This window comes from Protomyctophum bolini (genome assembly GCF_963924005.1).
Source record: "Protomyctophum bolini genome assembly, chromosome: 23".
Taxonomy (NCBI): Eukaryota; Metazoa; Chordata; class Actinopteri; order Myctophiformes; family Myctophidae; genus Protomyctophum; species Protomyctophum bolini.
Window position 1 is genome coordinate 2,346,540 of NC_137884.1, and position 3,849 is coordinate 2,350,388.

Here is a 3,849-nt window from a genome sequence, read left to right on the forward strand (position 1 = left end):
CTTAAAACGGGGTTCGTTTGGGAAATCCACAGTTGCACACCGGGAGCGCACTCGCCTATTAGTCTGTATTGGCAGGGCGGTCAGCGTACCTATATCGAACACACCGAGTGCCACCCTCCTCCCGACCGATAGGGGCGCGTAGTTGAAAGCCAATGGCAAAATAACAGCTTGGATAAAAATGCTTTTTATTAAACAACACGGGATGCAGCAATTCTAATCGCTGGTGCTGCAACTAACTAACACCCGTGGGACAAATTATGAGTACTTTATATTTGAAATTCGAATGTTTATATATACGTAAAAGTTGTAAATGTAGCGAGCGCCAAAAACAGGGTGCAGTTAAGCCATGACTCTCGTATGAATACGAGAGTCATGAACCATGGCTATAGTGCCGGACCATTGCATGTCGGACCAACGTCTGCACTCCCCGGAAAGTGAAAACATTCTAGAACTGACCCCCGAAAGGTTGAGAAACACTGGAATGGAGCTAGGCACAAAACAAATCACACAATATGCTTTTGGAAGGCAAACTCGTACTTTTTGAATCTCAAAGTCTGAGTTTTGAATTCAGTCTCTGCTTTGCAAGGGATGTATCTTACGAGTACTACTGTACCACTTATAGGCTACTCAACAACTTATATTAAGTGAAGGCCCCTCTCGGCAGGTCATAGTACTGGTCATTGTTGCGACCAGAGGTCGCAGTTATATGAAACCTTGAATTTTTTACACCTAACCCACAATCTCTGTCACGTCACCTAACTCAAATCCCTGTCACTCCCCCCAGGCAAGCCCCCAGGTCATCGTGACATCACGTGCCCAGGTCATTGTGATTTATTGGTCAAAGTTCATCCCATGCCAAAGCGACCGCAATCGCTACATTTACAGTCCAAACGTGTATATAAACATTCCGATTTCAAATATAAAGTCCTCGCCACATGTGCCGCGGGTGTTTGCTGGTACAGCGATTGGCATTGCTGCATCCCGCGTTGTTTAATGAAAATTTTTTTATCCAAGCGGCCCGGCTACTTTTCTCAAACGGGGTTCGTTTGGGAAATCCACAGTTGCACACCGGGAGCGCACTCGCCTATTAGTCTGTATTGGCAGGGCGGTCAGCGTACCTATATGGAACACACCGAGTGCCACCCTCCTCCCGACCTAGCATTTAGTTGAAAGCCAATGGCAAAATAACAGCTCGGATAAAAATGCTTTTTATTAAACAACGTGGGATGCAGCAATGCTAATCGCTGTACCAGCAAAATTCTAAGGGCCGATTCATACTCCTATTTTAGAGCCGAATAAAAGTCGGTTCGGCTCTGTAGAGCCTACAATGTGACGTCATTTTAGGTTCGGGGGGGGCGGGTACCGTCCTAAAGTCGGCTCTTCGGTGCTACTGAAAGTTTCTGACGAGCCGAAATCATTTCGGCACTACAGCGCCGAAACAGCGGTGAAATAGAAGTATGAATCGGCCCTAACACCCGTGGCACACGTGGCGAGTACTTTATATTTGGAATCTGAATGTTTATGTACACGTTTACAATGTAAATGTAGCGATCGCGTAAAACAGGCTGTAGTTGCACCATGACGCTCGTGAACTACGAGCGCCATGTGAACCATGGCTATACCCAGTTGGATGCGTGCACACGCCAAGGGGCCAGTGAGGTGCTCCAACGTTGAAGCACTGGGCCCTATAGTGGTGTGAAAAACACTTGAGCAAGGAGGAGAATACCATACTGTCTTTATTGCTGCTGTTGAGTTAACGGTACAATGTCTGGAAAAAACTAAATTTAAAAATGAAAACCTCAAAATAAAAACAAAACATTCATCCAGTTGGAAACTATAGTGTGTGCTTTTTAACCCATTCTGAACGGGAACCCATTTTGGTGTCAGCATGATGTTATGCTTTAGCTATTGAAAAATAGCAGATCTACAAGCTCATAGCGCGCCACCGAGTGGCGCGCTACGAGCTTGTAGGTCTGCTATTTTTGAAAAATCGAACAACAACTGACATTTTTAGAATCTGATCTCAGGTCAGAATGGGTTCATCAGACCAGTGTGTGTCCAGTGGAAACCTCGTTATGAATCTGATCTCAGGTCAGAATGGGTTAATTACCTCTACAGCAGCGGCTTCCAACCGTCTCTGGACCACAGCCCACCTGTGTGCATTTTCAGAGCACATTTTAAGTCATATTGAGTAACCTTGTCAATTAAACTAAATTTATATAGCATTGCACTGAAACATTTTTCACAATAGCTATTGTACATGAATGTGTTATTTGACGACTTCTTTTAAACGCAATTAAACATAACTGAAGTTGCATTTGCGAGTGCCGTAACCGTAACCCCCCCACCCCCCCCCCTACCATCGCGAATGAAATATATTTATGTATGTATTTCACGGTTAATAAATATCGTTTTCTGATGAAATGCTGCTGTTTTTGAAACTATATTCCCCGGGTTCTAGGGACTAGGGCCCTACAGCATTCCTGTTTCAGTGCTCCATAGATAAACACCGCAATTAGCCACACGGGGGGGGGGGGGGGGTCACTAAAACAGAATTAATGTTACAGAAAAATATGACTTCACTGATCAATCAATCAATTGCGTTTTGGCTTTCACATTCAAAAGTTTTTTGAATGTGTTCATTTAAATCTTATATTATCTTATGGGTTTTTGCCAATTATTTGGGGGCCCACTTGCAGTATCCTGACGAGCCCACTGGTGGTCCCCGGCCCACAGGTTGGGAAGCGCTGCCCTTACACGATAAACGGGTGTGAAAACATGGAAACAAAAGGATTAAAAAAAAACAATCACAAAGCTGTAAAAAAAAAAAAGAAAAAGAAAACGGCAAATACGAAAGCACAGTATAAAAAAAACGATATTAAACCAGCGCGTATTACACCCACCCCCCCTCCCCCAACACACACACATATTTTGGTCATAGGAACTGTGGAATGTGATTGTCCAAGACTTTTACTTTGAGTAGAAACACACAGATCAATTACGGTAAATGCAGTGGTGGAAAAATAACTGAGTACATTTACTCAAGTACTGTACTTGAGTGCAATTTCAAGGTACAATTACTTCCATCTTTCGATACTTATACTCAGCTACATCTCGGAGGCAAATATTGTGCTTTATTTTTTTTTACTCCACTATACAATTATTTGAAAACGTTACTTTGCAGATTTACGTTTGTAGATTATTATTATGAAACATATATTAACCATTCTTTTTTTTTTATATATATATACTTTGTGTACTTGTAGATCTGTAGATGTTCTAGGGAAAAGAATGTTTGACAAAAATACTTTTGTACTTTTCCATTTGAATAGAGGACTTTTACTTGTAAAGCATTTGCATTAACTTTGGACGTAATCGCGCCGCTCTAACCAAGTCCGAACGCACCTTAACGGTGTTCTACATTGTGGTACTGCTACTTTTACTTAAGTAAATAATCAGAGTACTTCTTCCACCATTGATTTAATACACCCCCCCACCCCCAACCCCAACCCAGTGCACCCCTCTAGCAAATCAAAGCATGTGCCGCGAGAGATGGAATGTGATTCTTTCAACCTCGTCAATGAATGTTTTTTTTTTTCTTTTTTTTTTACATTAAAAAAAAAAAAGAAGCTGAGCTCTTGATTGTCTGGAGGATTGCATTGTGTAGCCTACTGCAGTGGTTCTCAACATGGGGTCTTTGAGAGGGTTTCCCCCGGAAATGAGCAACGCTTTTAGCACAATGTAACTTTTATAGCACATTATAACCCACAACATTACAAGGTTACATGTTTAGGCAGTAACAAACATCCTTAAATGTATAGACTCAGGGGGTCCCTGCTAGGGCCTTGA

General features: G+C 42.4%; 2 long non-coding RNA genes across 2 annotated transcripts in view; one reads left to right on the forward strand and one right to left on the reverse strand.

Moving 5' to 3' along the window:
• The first annotated feature begins 1,702 nt into the window (after positions 1–1,702).
• The window catches only part of LOC308311099, a 59,847-nt gene continuing 57,700 nt past the window's right edge, over positions 1,703–3,849 (forward strand). The window contains exons 1-2 of the long non-coding RNA XR_013963587.1: positions 1,703–1,843; positions 2,097–2,485. This is a non-coding gene — a long non-coding RNA (uncharacterized lncRNA). The remainder of the gene's footprint in view (positions 1,844–2,096; positions 2,486–3,849) is intronic.
• Positions 1,719–3,849, reverse strand: part of LOC308311100 — a 59,952-nt gene continuing 57,821 nt past the window's right edge. The window contains exons 2-3 of the long non-coding RNA XR_013963588.1: positions 2,003–3,844; positions 1,719–1,931 (exon numbers count right to left, since the gene is read on the reverse strand). This is a non-coding gene — a long non-coding RNA (uncharacterized lncRNA). The remainder of the gene's footprint in view (positions 1,932–2,002; positions 3,845–3,849) is intronic.